The 18,688-nt window shown below is 37.9% G+C and overlaps 1 protein-coding gene across 6 annotated transcripts in view; it reads left to right on the top strand.

Annotated features, from left to right (window-relative positions):
- Positions 1-18,688, top strand: part of LOC127633069 (membrane-associated guanylate kinase, WW and PDZ domain-containing protein 1-like) — a 186,611-nt gene that overhangs the window by 1,342 nt on the left and 166,581 nt on the right. The window lies entirely within an intron of this gene.

Here is an 18,688-nt window from a genome sequence, read left to right as displayed (position 1 = left end):
GCCCACTTTCACCAGCCCTCCTAAGCATTCTAATCTCTTCTAAGAGGAGTTCTTCTTTTGGTTTTGGCGATTCACAATCTTTTTTTGTGTGCATAATTCATATTGCCACCTACTTTTAGGTAGGAGAATTTATAGTAAAAAAAAAAAAAGGACTTAAATATTGATCTGTTTCTCACCCACACCTATAACATAGATTCTGAAGACATGGATTTAACCACTTGAGTTATATGGATTACTTATGATGCCTTTATGTGGCTTTTGGAGCTTAAAAGTTCTGGCCACCATTCATTTGCATTGTATGGACCTACAGAGCTGGGATATTCTTGGGAAATCTTTGTGTTCTGCAGATGAAAGTTATACACATCTGGGATGGCATGAGTGTGTTATTGTAAATTGTGAGAGAATTGTTATCTTTTCATTTAAGCCTTGTGAAACATTTCGCACCAGGTTAAAACTCATGGTCAACTTTAAATAAGTGTAAATTGACAAAGTCCTTGTCAGCTTGTGATTTAAAACCTCTGTAGAAGCTCTTTGAAGAGTTTAAAACTGAACTCATTAAATAGAACCAGGAATCAAACACACATGACACCCTTCCTCACATTTCTGAGTCCATATATAATTTATTTCACTTAAACTCATATAATTTATTTCACTTAAACTCATACGTTATAAGTAGCTGATGAGTGAGCCAGATCATTCCCAGGTAAAGGCACTACAGACAGACCATTGTTTGGAGGCACTGCTGCTAAACCCATACGGCTCTGTCTCATCACATGGTTTGAGTTATGCTGTTCTTTCTGCTCTGTATGTTTCTGCCCCTTTCACCAAATGACTTCAGACAATATCAGGAAACCAGCCAATCAATTCCGACTGCATTCCCAGAGCACCATTGGGCTCAGTTCCAGCCCTCTTTCTCTCTCACACACTCCTGTCTCTAATATACAATCTGGTGTTGAGTTTCAATTTTTAGAATCTATCATGTTGTCTGGGAATATACTGTATATTTTTGTTACCAGCTTTAATTAAAAAAATGTGTTTGGCAACATATACCATCTGTGTTTCTGACAGTTCATGCAGAAAAGTAATTTTTGTCTAAATAAGATGAACTTAAACTCCCCATGGTTCATACTTAGAAGATGAATTATTGATATGAAATGCATTTAGCTGAGCCTAAAGTGCACTATTTTCTCTTGGATAGGGACTCTGCACACTCTCGTACATACAAGCTCCTGTAGGTGCAGAAGTGAAAAATGTCTTGACTGCGGTCATATTAACTTGTGCATTTGTGTGGGCCATCATTATACACCGATCAGACACAACTTTAAAACCACATGCCTAATATTGTGTAGGTCCCCAAGTGCCGCCAAAACAGTGCCAACCCTATTCTTAACACTACAATTATACAGAGTGGTTATCAGAGTTACTGTAGACTTTTCCAGTTTGAAAACATCCAGTGACCGGCTTTGTTAATGAGAGAGGTCAACAGAGAAAGGCTAGACTGCATCGAATTGACAAAGTCTATGGTAACTTAGATGACCGTTATGTACAATTGTGGTGAGAAAAATAGTATCTCAGAATGCTATTCTGAGATGCGGTATGGCGCAGTTTTGGCAGAACGAGGGGGGCCTGCATAATATTAGGCAGGTGGTTTTAATGTTGTGGCTGATCGGTGTATATGGTATCTAATCATTGCTGGAATGAGCGCATAGCCCGCCCATAACCTTCGGCACAGTTAATGCAGCGCACAACAAATTCACTCATTAATCTTCATCGATTTTTACATTAAGACACTCAGTCCTGTGGTGACCTTACTAACAGTCTGTGCCCTGGCAGCTCTCTCTGGAGGTAATATGTAATCGGAATACCTCTCAACAATGTCGTATTGATTGATGGAATAAACATCTTATTCTTCAGCTGAGAAAACACTGTTATCATTGATGTTGAGCAGAGTTGTGGCACTTGGAGCCTAAAGTTGCACGTGGAATGGCAGTTTTGGAAGTCTTAAAGGAATTGTTGACCTAAAAACAAAAACCCAATTGTTCCAAATTTACATAATTTTTCTTCTTCAGTGGAACACAAAAAGAGACATTTATAAAAATGCACTATTACAATGAATGGGGACTGGAACTGTCAAGTGTCACAAAGGATTCAACGTGGTCCATACGACTTGTGCACTATATTCCAAGTCTTCTTCAGACTGACATTTAAGTGTTTATTTACTGAAAGCCCTAGCACTCCTTGCCACATTCATGAGAGTCAGTGATGCCAGATTTGGGAACAAATATATATATATATATATATATAGTTTTTTTTTTTATCTCACTGAATTGGTTTGACAGGTTCACAAAACCAACCTAGTTATTTGTCTATAAATCGGACTAGTTCTTGAGTTAATCTCACTGACTTGATCTGGATGCAGCAGTACTTGAGTTAACCTACCAGAGGGGAAGATTCATTATCAAGATTAGTAAATGATGATATAGGTCATTTTAAGTTTTTGGGTGAACTATTCCTTTGCAATGGAAAAAAAATGGAAAAAGAGCTACATTCATATAAGATATGTATTTAATGAATTTTCTTTGGCCAACATATAACTGCATCATTCTTTAAAATAGATAAATGCCAAAAACGATATTGAGGCTTTTGCGGTGTCATTATGGTGTTTGCGCACAACTAGCCTGACTTGTTATCATGATGCATTTCACAGTACTTATCTTATATCAGATTTCTCCCTTGCTTATGTTCATTGTAAACAAAAGCTGATCCTAGATCAGACTCCCATTCTGAGCAGCTTTCAAAAGGGGCTTGAGATAGAATGACACACTGCGCTACATCCCTGTGTCTGGGAGCTTCTGTGCAGTCTCATCCTCTGTGTGGGATTTGGCAAAGGACTGGATTAGGCTGCTGCGCCTGGGGAGAAAATACATGCATGCATTTTGCATGTTTGCACTGGGATCATGCTAATCTACCCTGAGCCAAATGAGAGGGACTGTGAAATGCCATTAGGCATAAGTGGTCAGGGGTCAGTATGAAGGTATTTAGTGTCTGGATCATATCAGGCTGTGGAGGATTTTAAAGGGATAGTTAACCTCAGAATAAAAATTCTGTAATTTACCTCGATGCTGTTCCAAACCTACTTGACTGACTTTTCTTCCGTGGAACACAAAGGAGATGGTAGGCAATTTTATTAGTTCTATTATTAGTTTTATTAGTACTCCATTCACTTCCATTGCATTTTTTTTCATACAATATAAGTGAATGGTGACTGTCATTCTGCCAAGATCTCTTTTTGTATTCCATGGAAGAAAGTCATATGGGTCCCTTTAATGCCTAATCTGACACTATAGCCACACACTTTCTCTCCCTGTCCCTCTCTTTCTGTATTGTTATTGGCATAGTTACTTTTCACTGACCCTGTTTCTTTTCACATTGTATTTCAAGCAACTTTTTTTTTTTCATTTTTTTTCAATATGTTTATTGCTGGATAGATTTACTGCTGTGTAAATGAGCTGAAGGGAGAGACCGAGGCCTCAGTTGGTAGATTTCATGTGGATGTGTTTATTTCCTTTTCCTGAGTTCAGTTTAAACATCTGTGTTCTTCAGGAGAAAGAGAGGAACACACACTGCTTCCTATCAAGGCCGGTGAGTTGGAACAATTTAAATCAATAAGAGGAAAATCCCACTATTTCAGTGCTCGACGAATGAAAGAAAGTAGGAATAATAAGATGAATAAATTGATCTTAGCCACAACCGTTATGTTCATACACCTGATTATGTATTAGTGATTTGTGTGCACTACTATCGACGTGTATTAAGTATACAATTCTTTCATCAAGGTAGGTTTCTATGAGACTTCTTATGTTAAATGTAGTGATGTGACTAACCTGGCAAACTTGGGCAAATTCTATGAATATTTAGTCCTCAAAAGCACTCATTGTATCAACACGGAACCTTGTGAACTCAACTTGTGCTTCCACCCAGACCAGCGTAAACTAAGCTCTCGGAAATCCTGTAGAAGTCAGCCAATCAGATTTGGTTTGACTGGACTGAAAGCATTTCCAAGTTTGTGTGCTGAAATCCTCAGACGGTTAGTACAGAGACTGTAGGCGTGCAATCTGAGGCTGAGACTAATATATGACATTCTGTATTCTGCAGAACATAAATAATTTTTTTTTTTTTAGAAGAATATCTCAGCTCCGTAGGTCAATACAATGCAAGTAAATGGTGGCCAGAACTTTGATATGATAGGTGTGGGTGAGAAACAGATCAATATTTGATGAACTGCTGCCACGGGTGGGGAAGACCCCTTCTGTTCCCCGAAAACACGGCGGAGCGTTCTGTCCACCAGGGGAGGACTGCCTCTGATCCGCCCAGGGAGGCGCGGCTGTCGTCCGTTAGAGGGTGGAGGAGTGGCGTAGGACCAAACTACGGCGTATCGGAGAACCAGCGAGTAAGTTGTGTGGTTTTTTTTATTTATTTATTTTCTCTCTCCTCTGTCGCTCCCACTACCGCTCCAAGTTGGCCTTTTCCCCCTCTTTTAAATATGACAGTGTTTTTTTGTTGGGGTACTACACTATTACAGGAAATACCCTCTATTTTAATCATTATTTTTCACCTCCCCCTGTCCCCTGCAAGATCAGGAAGACGGGGATGATCTGCCGGCAGACTCACACTTTCCCTCCCCCAGGGAAAGGGGGGTATACGTCTCCCCGGCCAGAGAGAACGAAGGAGGAATGTGACAGGGCAGAGGGTGGGGCCGGGTTGTGATTCTTCACACCCGGCCCCTTATCAGGCTTATCAAGCCTCCAAGAGGGATAAAGGCCGACTGCAGACGGTTGTGTAAGAGAGAGAGTGCGTTTACGGGCAGCGGCCCCGTGTCCGTCCTATGTTTGTGTTTGTGTCTTTTGGTTTAATTCTTAATTAAATATCATTTATAATGTCAAGCCGTTTCTTGCCGCCGCCTCTCCATTAATCACTTTACAGGACGATTCACATTCTTCGTGCAAATTGCCACGTACTGGGCAGTGAGAAGAATTTATATTAAAAAAGGACATGAATACTGATCTATTTCTCACCCACACCTATCATATCACTTCAGAAGACATGGATTAAACCACTGGAGTGTATGCATTTCTTTTATGCTGCCTTTATGTCCTTTTTTCAAAGTTCTGTCCACCATATAATTGTATTGTATGGACCAACAGAGCTGAGATAATTTTCTAAAAATCTTTGTGTTCTGCAGAAGAAAAAAGGTCACACAAAACCGGTATAGCATGAGGGTGAGTAAATCCAGAATTTCCATTTTCTTTGGTGAACTATCCCTTTAACAGTAAGATACTAATTGAAATGCAAACTCTGTATCTTTCATTGATTTTGACATCTTTGTAACCTAATAAGTTCTACAAAAGGGGTTTTAAAGTCAAAATGGCTTGTGATATTTTGTTTTGTTTCAACAAAGGGTAATAGAAGTCTGTATTTCTTTGTACTTAAACACAAACACTTGTATTAATGTGAGTAGTAAGGCCAATTGGTCACACTAGTGTTTGTACAGTGTTACCGTTCCAGAGCAAAAACCTGTTCTTTCTCATGTTATGACCGGGCTGTCACTGGGCTTAATGGGGTCTTGTGAATTACTGATATCTGTGTGACACAGTTGACCTGTAAACGTTGTCATTAAGAATTTCTTATTCATGGATGAAATTGGATTTTTCTATGTCAGTGTCTGTGAGATTTTTGTTTTTTCAGGGGGAAACATACTCTTGTTAATCAAAACTCTTCATCTCCACTATCAAACTGTTAAACCTTTGTTCTTTCTTGCTCTGAATTTGAAAAGCTGACCCGCATTATCTAATTCTGTTTCCCCTGTTATACAGGGAATGTTCACCCAAAAATTAAAATTCTGTCATTCACTCAACCTCTTTTTGTTCTAAAACCCTATAAGATTATTTTAGGCAAATTGACAGCCTCATTCACCATTTACTTTAATTTTATGGAAAAAAGATGCAATGAAAATGATTGGTGACGGAGGCTGTCAATTTGCCTAACATCTCCTTTTGTGTTTCACGGAAGAAAAACGGTCATACGTGTTTAGAACAACATTAGGGTGAGTAAATAATGATTTTGATTTTTAATATTTTGGTGAACAATCCACATCATCTCTGTGGTCTATAGTAGTTGCTTTCATTCATCAAAGGACCAGATTACCAGAGAGATGAGCAAACATTCAGCTGAATGTCAGATACTCAGGGCTGGTGTGTGTGCTCAGTGATGTGTCAACAGCTTACCTGTCCCAATAGAGGCTTCTGAGGAAGGTCTGGGGTGGATCTTAAATAAACCTCTATTTGTCTTTGTTTGCCTCTCTCATTTGTCAAGCCATCACTTTCAGATGCTCAAACATACGCATGGAGGCAAAACATCCGAAAACCTTTAAAATCAGTCATATTTCTTCTCTTTTGATCTGTTATTCTTTTATTTGCTGCCTGCCGAGACAAGGAATAGCAGATTCTTCTCTTCGTTCTGTCCATTCTGACGTTTTCTCTCTTAGTTTAATCTGAGCTTAAATAGCACTTATGTAAAAACAGTTCTTTACATTGCAATCCTTTTCATAAAGCTTTTATCACTTTTTGGTGAGCGATGCTGTCACACTGGTGTAATCCTACAGCTTTAAAGTAGCATGTTTCACAACATCACAGACAAAGCTGCTATCAAGCCATTCAGGTTTTTAATAAAACAGCTGAAATGCAAATGGGAGTTTTTGTGCTTTTAGTCCTTGTCTGTTAGCTTTGAGGCCATCTATATGCTATAGTGTGCTCCTATGGGTTGAAATAATAGTCTTTTAATATTTAGTCTTTCTCTTCCCTGAAAAGGACCAGAAATATTAATGACAGGTCTTGCACTCACAGGCGTATACAAGTTTATGTCCTCTTCCAACTAGCAATACCAAGTAGCTAACCATGTTTTACGACTGTTACGGTTCTTTTTAGTTTCAAACGTTTGAGTCACTTAGTAATCATATGAAGGCCCTTGATGATCACATTTCCAGGCTTTCTATCTCCTTTTGGTCGGCGATGACAGAGTCATGTATCAGTAACACAAGGGCTGCAAAAATGTGAGGGATGTGAATTCTGAATCAGCAGATGTTTTGAAAGGCAAACAAGCCTGTTGGTGAACATTGCACATTTCCAGTGCAGCCGTATAAAATCAGCATCTGTCAGTTTGTGACTGAGTTTCAAAATGTCTTCAGTTTATATAATCCAAGATTATTGGCCAGATTTATAATTTGTCTCTTTATGACAAATGAAACTCTGAGAACACGGGCTGTAAATAAACTACAGTCTTTGACGTTGATGAACATTGGAAAAAACCTGGATAATATCTCCTTTGACTAAGATTATTCTAAGTGACATCTGTAGAGACAGGCCATGGTTCGAAAAGAGAAACACGTTTGGATTGTTTCTCCTGCGGGGAGGAACATTGCAGAAACAGACTCGTGCACACATCAGATGTTCTGATCACTCATGCATAGCATTAGTTTTGCTGTTGTTGCCTTCTCACACAAGCCGTAAACTGAACTTAAAGGGATAGTTCACCCAAAAATATGCAATTTTCCGAATTTGTATGACTTTCAGTCCATAACATTCTGCTTAACATGTGTTCCATGAAAAAAAGTCACACAGGTTTGGAACAACATGAGGGTGAGTAAATGCTGACAGAATTGGCATTTTAGGTGAACAACCCTTTAACCTCGAGATAATCTTTGTGCAGAAAGAAAACAGTTCTCTAAAGTCTCTTGAGTTTTATGCTTTATCATCTTAAGCTCTCTTGAGAGGGTTTTTGTGTATCCACTATTTTTCCAGCACTGTCCTGTTCAGCCGAAACTCAGAGGTCTGAATACACAGATCTCATTAAGGAAGAGGCCTTATCCCATCTCTGCTCATACAAGCTTATTTCTACAAGAGAGATGGCTAAAAAAGGAGTATGTTGGTCTTCGTTTGGAGGGGGTCATACTAGTACAAGAGGACTTTTGCTTTTTTTGTCAACAATAACAGACATGCTGCACATCGCCATGCCAGTGTCCGATATGGTCGGACCCTCTTTTTCACTGCTTCCTTCTGTTTCTTATGTTTGAGCTGAATAAGATTTGCCCTAACTGGCGCTTCTCATCTAAAGTACTCCTACAAGGGATGGTATGGATATTGCATGGCTTAAAAGGACTAGGAATATGGTGCACGAATGCTATAGACCACTTTAATGGCACTTTTTTTGTCTTATTTGATAGGGCTGAGTGATATATTGAATATATATGATATAATCAAGATGATCTTGATGACAATTCTTATTTCTATCTAATTTAAGAACCTTTTATTTGGCCACTGCTTTTTCTAAAGCTCGCATCATTAGACTAATTTCACGATCTTTCAGGGCTGCACAATTAATTAAAAATATATCCGACTCATGATGTAGTCACATGTCAATATTAAACCACAAGAGGCTGAGACTTTATTATATGAATACCGGGTCTGTGCACATTTAAGAGCAAATGGGTGATGCTTTGCTCTCGCTGGGCTTATGATACCAAAGAGCTCGCATGATGCGCTGTTTTCAGAGGTCTCAGGGCAATTCACATGCATCGTGAAAGCAAAGTGCTACAGGTTCACACAATCATGCAATTCTAAATATATGTAAACGCAACACGTAAATAAACAAATCTAAAAACATGACACCGTATCACAGAAAGGAAGGAAATCTCACCAGACTTGTAACCAGGAACACTGCAAACATTCAAATACTCACACTTTCCATGTACCGCCAAAATAAAAGCTCCAGGTGAAATAAATATGATGAAAACCCATTACCTTTGTATAAATCTAATCTTAAAATAATAGTCATTATTATTCAGTTTCATATGATAATAATACAATTGTCTGGGACCTACAATAATAATTCAGTATTATAGAACAATTATCTTTTGTTCTAAAAAAATAAAATAAAATAAAAAATAGTGAGGGAAGTTCATTTGCAAAATCATTTTAGTTAAAATATATTTAGGTATTCTTCCTTGTGTTGAAATAAGCATTAATTATTTTTAACTAGATTTTTACTTGATGCGTTTAACAGTTTAACAGTTTAAATCTACTAGACTGCAATGGCTGTTTGGTTAAAATAATGGTTCCTCTGAAAACAAAAACAAATCACTTTTTAAGCCATTTCAGAGCAAATTCATAATTATCGAGATATATTTTGAATATCGTCAATTGTAGGGGTGTAAAGATTCACACTCATGATGCTTGCAGAAAATACAGAATTGTTTTAGATACATATGATGCTTACACACTGTCATTGATTACATTTGAAATATTTTAAATTAAAATGGCATTTTCCTAAAATAATATTGTCATATATGTTGTAAGGGGGTTAAGATGGGCAAGGAGCAGGCGAGAACAGGCTTGTCAATATAAATAATATTTAATTAAACTCAAAACCAAAACACACAAACATAAACACACACATGATGGACATGCTCGTAATTCTCTCTCTCTCGAACCGTCGTCACCGGCTGCCTTTATCCCTCGCACGCCCCATCAGGCCGATTGGCGACATATATATATATATTTAATGGAAGTGCATGCTTATCCAGCTAAATCAAAATCATTTACTGATTAAATAAGACATGACATTTGACATAAGGATTATATTTCCCCATAGCGTTATTATATATAATATTGAGTAATATATAATATAGATTAATATACAGATGAAGTCAGAAGTTTACATACACCTTAGCCAAATACATTTAAACTCAGTTTTTCAAAATTCATGACATTTAATTGTAGAAAATACGATGTCTTGAGATTTTGCTTCAATATAGCCACATCATTTTCCTTCCTCATGATGTCATCTTTTGTGAAGTGCACCAGTCCCTCCTGCATCAAACCCCCCCCCCACAACATGATGCAAGCCTCACCCTTTTTCCTCCAAATATAACCATGGTCATTATGGCCAAACAGTTACATTTTTGTTTCATCAGACTAGAGGACATTTCTCCAAAAAATTAAGATCTTTGTCCCCGTGTGAACTTGCAATCTGTAAGCCAATCTAGCTTTTTTATGGTGGTTTTGGAGCAGTGGCTTATTTCTTGCTGAGCAGCCTTTCAGGTTATGTCGATAAAGGACTTGTTTTACTGTGGATATAGATACTTGTCTTACCTGTTTCCTCCAGCATCTTCACAAGGTCCTTTGCTGTTGTTCTGGGATTGATTTGCACTTTTCGCACCAAATTATGCTCATATCTAGGAGACAGAATGCATCTCCTTCCTGAGCAGTATGATGGCTGTGTGGTTCCATGGTGTTTATACTTGCATACTGTTGTTTGGACAGATGAACTTGGTACCTTCAGGCATTTGGAAATTGCTCCCAAAGATGAACCAGTCTTGTCGAGGTCCACAATGTTTTTCTGAGGTCTTTGATGATTTCTTTTGATTTTCCCATGATGTCAAGCAAAGAGACACCGAGTTTGAAGGTTGATCTTAAAATACATCCATAGGTTCACCTCCAATTGACTCCAATTAGCCTATCAGAAGCTAATTGCCTAAAGGCAATCATTTTCTGGAATTTTCCAAGCTGCTAGAAGGCAGTTAACTGTAAATTTCTGACCCACTGGAATTGTGATCTAGTCAACTAAAAGTGAAACCACCTGCCTGTAAAAAATTGTTAGAAAAATGACTCGTCCTGCACAAAGTAGATGTCCTAAACAACTTGCCAAAACTATAGTTTCCTAATATGAAATCTTGTGGAGTGGTTAAAAAATGTGTTTTATTGACTAAAACGGAAGCGTATGTACATTTCTGACCTGAACTGTAGCATTATCATTAAACCTTTTGTAAAATGTAATTTCTTATTATGTCTTCATATAATGACTTGGAGCAGATCACTTTTGCGCTTGAAACGGACAGCTGATCCCGTGCACTGAAAAGGCGAGTTATATGTCTCGCTGTATTATGTCACGCGTATTGGATAGAACCGATACTAAAAAACAAATCCTATCTCCGCAATGTGCATCATCATATTTTTGACAGCGATGTATTGTGCCACGGTGAACCATTGCACCCCTAGTCAAATGGCAAAAAAAACTTTTATTTGTACTTTGATTTGTATGGAAAAAAAGCAGTATATCCTTTTGTGTTCCACGAAAGAAAGTCAGACATTTTTTAAAAGACATTTGCATGTAAATTATGACAGAATTTTAATTTCTGGGTGAACTACCCTTTTTAAGCATTATTCCAAAGATTTAAAATGTGTATAGCATTACACTGATTACCTGATTTGTGTAAACAGTCCTAAAACATAGGGTCTCTCTGAACAGTGCCTCAAATCTTAATGTAAATTAATGTCATCTGGATTTTCAGAATCTTTCTTTTCAGTTCCGTACAATCAGCAGACCATTCACAAAATTAGGATTGGCTGTGTCTGGATATCGTACTTTGGCTCCAGATCTTGTTTGAAAAGGAATTTGGTTCAGAGACAGACACAAATGTTTCAACAGGAGGTACCTAAACACCCAGGAAAGGATGCATCCCACTTCAGGAAGAGAAAACAGATTATCCAATTAAATTTAATAGCCATATGTTAGCATTTACTGAAGGAAGTCAGAATCTCTACCACAACACACCCTCCCAGAACGTTATGCCTCAATCTGTTATAATAAAGTTTTCTACACATTTGAGTCAATAAATCAATCAAATCTGGATCTGTGATAGCCTCTTCCAACATTTCATTCTCCATTTGTCAGTTATGAATTCATTTCATAGTCACATGCCATTCATGCATTACGAACAAATCAAATCAGCAGTTTCAACTGCGAAAACCTTGATCTGCAAAATAGCTGCCACAATTCTGAACATGTGTGGCATGGAATGTAATGACTGGAGCGTGTCGATGTCTAAACAATCCTGATGCCTTTTGTTGGCATGTTTGTGGTGGGACATCTGAAGGGGGGTGCGCGTTGACAGTCCGCAGCTGTGGAGGTTAGGCTGCCATATGTTTACAGTAGGATTTATACTGAGCATGGGCGACTGTATCTAATGTTATTGTCCCTATCTTTTATTGTTTAAAGAGGAACGTGTGCAATCTTGTACTAATTTATTGTGTGTGTGTGTGTGTGTGTGTGTGTGTGTGTGCGTGTATTTATCACTTTGTGGGGACCAAATGTCCCCATAAGGATAGTAAAACCCGAAATGTTTGACCTTGTGGGGACATTTTGTCAGTCCCCATGAGGAAAACAGCTTATAAATCATACTAAATTATGTTTTTTGAAAATGTAAAAATGCAGAAAGTTTTCTGTGAGGGTTAGGTTTAGGGGTAGGGTTAGGTTTAGGGGATAGAATATAAAGTTTGTACAGTTTAAAAACCATTATGTCTATGGAAAGCCCCCATAAAACATGGAAACACAACGTGTGTGTGTGTGTGTGTGTGTGTGTGTGTGTGTGTGTGTGTGTGTGTGTGTGTGTGTGTGTGTGTGTGTGTGTGTGTGTGTGAGAGAGAGAGAGCTATACCTCTCATCAACAGCTTTTTAATTGCCTTTTTTCACTGTTCATCTTCATTAATTAGTCTTAACATGCTGATTCGTTCAGTTGTGTCTCTGGCGGTCTCTCTCACCATGGTAACTGAAGTCATGGCATTGTGATTTGAGTGATGCTTATGAGAGCGGCCCAGTTGACAGGGGTCAGAGGCACATGCACAGACACACACAAATTATGCTTACGAGAGCACGCTTATGATTACTTAAAATGCAGCCTGTGTAGGTACGGGAGCTCAGTAGATTTTGGAACAGAACTAATGTCTGTAATATCGATCAGTCATATTCTTCCTGCAGTAGGTACAGTAGCGGTTCTAGCTTCTAGCTTGGTGCCTTTGGCTTCAACACGCCCCCAAATTTGTTGTTGACTGGGGGGGGTGTATGCCTAAATCTGCCACTGAGTAGGTAGGCTGAATAGGGTAATTTCTCTCATTGACATCTACTCGCTTGCTCACTGTTCCGATCTATCATATCTCTTCTGTATATTTAATTTTAATGCTTTTATGCTTTCTTACTCCCACACAGTCCATCTCTTTTCCTCAAACTTCAATAGAAAAGCATTAGTACAAGGGTGGTGGATTATAACGTTTGATGCTATTCGTAACCCTTTAATATAGTGCCGTCAAATTAAATTAGCCTGTACGACTTTGATTTACTGGCATACTCTGTAATTCCACCAACAACTTTAAAGGAGACCATTCCTGGAGTCTGCTAGTCATTCTTCAATCTCTGTTGGGTGGGAATAATTTATGCTAGCCTAAAGTTGCCTTGTGGTCTGTTTTTCATTTGGGAAGTTTTTTTTTTTTACTCTGTAGTGGTATGCTTTAAACATTTTAGCCTTCATTACTGAGAGGAGAAAGAGAGGGAAAGACAACAAATTTGTCTTCAGAACCTCTGAGGGGAATTGGGGAAAAGGCATGACAAACCAATTCTCTCCATCTGCCGCTTTTTGGGGTGGAAAACTTGGAAAGTTTTTTTTGTTTCTCGTTTTCTTTTGTCATTTGACCATCTTCTTTCTGGCATTGCGTGAAGAATTCGTTTTTTGGGGGGGGTCTTCCATCACACACTTTGCTGGAAAGCCATTTGCATATTTGCCAAGTGCATAAATACCCACTACAATATTTTTGGAGTGAAAGCTACATTGAAATGTGAGCGTAAATCCCCCAAATTATTGTTCAATATATGTATAAAATACTGGAATCTCTCTATATGATATGTTGACCTAGTGATAACCATTAGGGGTGTAGCATCCATTATAACGTACTGTATCTATGCCAGCCCCCTTCTCTTTCTGGAAAATAATAATTTTATTTATCAAGTTCTGGTCATCATGTGAAGAAAATGTAGTCGGCTGCATAAAATGAAAACTATCACCCAGCAGAAGCATTTGAGTGGTAATCTATTATGGCTAGCGCTCCATTACCTGCCTTTCAGCAAGAATTGGTTGAACTTTACGACACCTAATTAAAATTAATGAGTAAGGCAGGGATTGTTTATAATTTTCCCCTGTCTTGTTGCCTCGCTGCCCTATCAGTCTAGCTTTCATCCACTTTTTGGACCGTTTTGTTATCGACGAAGTGAAAATGCATAAACATTTTTTGCATAATTTTCCATCTTCTGCCTGTTTCCATTTCAGATGACGTTTTATCGATAGAAATGGTGTGCGTGATGACATCATGCTTTAAAAACTCTTTGTCGCATACGTTTTGGTTGATCGCAAAAGAAATCTGCCCTTAAGCTGTTTCCATACAGAAATGTGTGTACATCTCTAATTGTACACCCCCCCCCATTATTTTTGGTATATTGAGGCGATTCATTGAAATTAGCCATCTTACCGTAATTTTCATTTCACAAATAAATGCAATCAGAAGAGGAGGAATTGCAATCAAAAGGGAGCTGTTGTCATACTGATAGGACTTTAATATTGCTCCTGATGTTGCACCTATCGCAGGTTGCCACCAGTTCTGAAGCGAATCGTCATGGTACTGTTCAAGCTGGCAACCTGCACCAAGTAGTATGGGAAACTTTCTGTCTTCGTATAAGGACCATCCATCGACGTGTATGTGCTGTGTGCACATTATTAAGAAAATTTGTGATATTCAATAGGCTATTTTGATCAATCATCTAATATAAAGCATTGTAATCGCAACTGCATTATGTGCTGCATATTTGTCAAGCAACTTTTAATGACCAACTGAACTGTTTTGTCATCTAAAATTAATTTTAACGTCATAATGCAATTACATTTTTCTGAAGAAGCACAGCAAATGCGATTCGAGGTAAAGAGGTAAAATATTTAAAAGTTTTAAAATGTTCAAAACTCGTTTTTTGAAAGTGAAACTCATTGGACAAATAGTTCTGATTAGTTTATAGTCTTGATAAAAGTGTAGAACATTCTGAGAATGTCATTCAGACGACTTTTTTCGTCTACAGAACAGGGTAAGGCTAATTCAAGTTTGTGTAAAGAAAAGGCCTAACAATATAATTTTTTGTTTGATAATTTATTTAATTTAATACAGGGAATTTTATGTGCAGGTATGCCCAATCCATAATAGTGCGAGTAATGCTTTACTTACAATAAATTGACTTTCAAGTAGGTATACCTTGTCGTCATTATTAATACAGGATAACGATTGGGGTAAATTCTGCCACGTGGCACTACATTTTTGCATGAATGCCAATTTTCTTGACAAAAAGAGTTGCCAAACCAATATGAATGATCGGCATAGAGTTTATGCGCTAGTTAAATGGAAAAATATGATCTCGAAACTTGTAAAATTTTAGCGATAATTTGCTTTTCCATCAGCTCTATCAGTAAACGTTATGATGCATTATAATTCTTTTTAGCAAGAAAAAAAATCCCTTGGATGGAAACGTTAATGACTCAACAGACAGCGTTTGCGTACAAAGGTACCTCCAGAAACTGGTTTTGGACAGGCTACTGAGGCAGCAAAACTTCACAATAGGTGGGTTTCCATCCAATTATGTTTATGCGTGTTTTGAAATTGCGCTTAAGAAATCCTGAATGGAAACACTTGATATACGAATTAACTTTCTAAATTCACTTAAAATTGTATGCGCTAGGAGGAGGAGGTGGATTTTCTATAGATTCGCATTAGTTAAAATGTGATTGAAATGGTTTATTTCCAAAATGTTTGACCAAATATCCTGATGAGGACATTGGGGGGCCAGAGAAAGCTGACATAGTGGGGTCGGATATCTTTTCTAACAACAGATTAAAATATTTAATCAATAATTCATCAGTCGAGCGCACTTGGATATGGATATTAAAAGATATGATCAACAGTTTGTTTTGAAGCTGAATGACAGCTGTCCAGTTTTTGTTGAATAATGTTTACATTCATAATATAGATGTATGGGACATAACAGGCCTTTTGACAGATAAATACTGTGGGTTCAGGGGTGTCCCCTGAGAGAAAATTTATAAAAATGTAAAAGTCTGAATGGACCATTTTTATATTTTCCTTAAAGTGAGGATTTTTTTTAAATCAGTTTTTTTTTTGGGGGAACAAATTCAGTTGCCGTTCCCGTAAATTACAGAGTTGTGTGTTTACACTGGATTAAGCATTTGAAAGAGAAGTGATATGGGTTTTTGGATGCAGTATGTACGTGGATATGTGATGTAAAAAAAAAAACTAAAAAAAAATGTTATCCCCCTTTTCCTCTTTCCTTTTTTTTTCATTTGAATTTTAACGTTTCACTCACATTTTGTTTCGAGAAGTTTACTTTCACCTCATCTCACGTTACAGAAGATAGCTAATCTTCTTTCAGTGCACCACACACACACACACACACACACACACACACACACACACACACACACACACACACACACACACACACACACACACACACACACACACACACACACACACATGTTGTGTTTCCATGTTTTATGGGGACTTTCCATAGACATAATGGTTTTTATACTGTACAAACTTTATATTCTATCCCCTAAACCTAACCCTACCCCTAAACCTAACCCTCACAGAAAACTTTCTGCATTTTTACATTTTCAAAAAACATAATTTAGTATGATTTATAAGCTGTTTTCCTCATGGGGACCGACAAAATGTCCCCACAAGGTCAAAAATTTCGGGTTTTACTATCCTTATGGGGACATTTGGTCCCCACAAAGTGATAAATACACGCTCACACACACACACACACACACACACACAGAGACACAGACTTTTTCCTACATTACCTAATTGAATAAATCCTGTTGCCAGGTATTTTAGTTAGATCTCTCTGTGGAGCATATTGTCCTCGTTTGAAAACTGCAGACTGCAGCATCTCCCTCATCCTACTCCCAATTTCGCTCCTTTTATTTTTTTTTTGTCCTGTCCTGTCTTCTTTTTCTCTCCTCCTTGCTCTGTCACCATCTCCTTTGTTCCTTTTTTTTTTTTATCCCTGCCTTAATTCCCACTCATTCTCAACTCACATGTTGGGATCAACCTTATCAGTATGTAAATAAAGATTGTGCCAATATATAAACCTTTGATGTATTACATCATCAGTTCAATACATTTAGAATGGCCTCTTTTGGAACCGTAGCCGTAATGCCTTGGTGCTCATGTGGGGAATACAGGTTTGAGTCGGGCCCGTCTCTTTTCCCTAATAATTTCTTGTTCCTTCTCTACTGTCTTTGTCAATAATAAGTGGCGAAAGGCCAGTAAATCCAATTAACTAAAATGAATTAATGTGCAAAAATGTCAGTTTAATAGACTAACAGGGGTATTTACAGTATGGATTGTTTAGTTTAGCCAATTATGGAGAGGCTTTAATATATTACAAGGACTTTAACTTCAGTCTATTTTGTTATTGGAAGGCAATTTGTTTGAGTAAATTTCAAGAGTGGAGGGAGAGTGGTTGGCATAAGCTGCATTCTATTTAATACTGTTTGCAGACTCGGGCAGTGATACTACCGTGCTTGTTAAACAAAGAAGCAGGGAATTTTGTTGTTTAGCCCTGACCACCATGTAGGGTTTCAGATTAAAGGATGAGCCAGTGGAAATGTGAGGAGATGGAGAGGAAACTTTGAAAGTGGATGTACAAGATACATATGAACACTATATCAGTTCCAAAGGCATTTCCTGGAGAATAGCTTTAAGCTGATAAGATATGTGGGCCATTATGTACAAGATAGACATAAAAACAGATCATGTCAGAGGAGACCTGCCAGACAAGATTCCTGACATTCTAAAGCGCGTAGTGCAAACAGAGAGCATGGAGATGTGTAAACGTTCACTAGAACATTCTAGAGCTCTTCTAGTGTGTTGAACAAATAGGTGTCGTGAAGTTTCTGGCATTGTGAATTAACACCATTATTCCATTATTATAGTCAGCCACTTTTCATTAATTTGCTTCAAGAAGCCTAACTTCCTTTTTCACACTCCTCAGAACCAGGAAGATTTTCCTCATAGAAAAAAAATAAACCACACTTATGATTTCCCCAGAAAAATTATGAAAACCACAGCAGAGTAGAGAGGAAATGTTGTTACAAGCACAAAAAGGTAGGAAGTAAAGAAATCAGGAAATGACATTGGTTTGGGGAAGTAGATTGTGACGTAGGTCTGGTGCTGACCTACACTGCTCTTGCACTGGCACATTTCATTTTGAATACCAGAGATTGCAGCACTCCACAAGCAAGTTGTTGCACTTTAATATATATACAGTACGTAACACCTGCTCTCTGGGTGGGACCCGTCAGACAGGTTGGGGTGAAACTGACACGTATCTTCATTCAACCTGTTAACAAGGGCAGAGCGAGTCAGGAAGAGAATCCTAATTTTTAAGTGCAGTCATTATGACAACTTTGTTTCATTTCAACATCTTGACTATGCAATCTCTTTTTTTTAGATGTCCTTTGTGAGCTAGATGAATAAAGACAGTGTCATATTGGATTTCTTTAGCTTACATTTTTAGCAACTATTTAATTTAATTTATATTCTATTGTTCTTCTTGGCTTTTTTCCCCAAATGAATTGCAATTTTGAGGGCCTAAACATACTCAAACTCATGAAACTTTGCACACACATCAGAAGTGGTGAAAAGTTACATCTGATATGAGTTTTGGAATTAGGTGTGGCAAA

Source organism: Xyrauchen texanus, chromosome 39 (assembly GCF_025860055.1).
Source record: "Xyrauchen texanus isolate HMW12.3.18 chromosome 39, RBS_HiC_50CHRs, whole genome shotgun sequence".
NCBI classification, from domain to species: Eukaryota; Metazoa; Chordata; class Actinopteri; order Cypriniformes; family Catostomidae; genus Xyrauchen; species Xyrauchen texanus.
The sequence above is the reverse complement of the archived record's forward strand: the minus strand, read 5'-3'. Positions and strand labels throughout refer to the sequence as shown.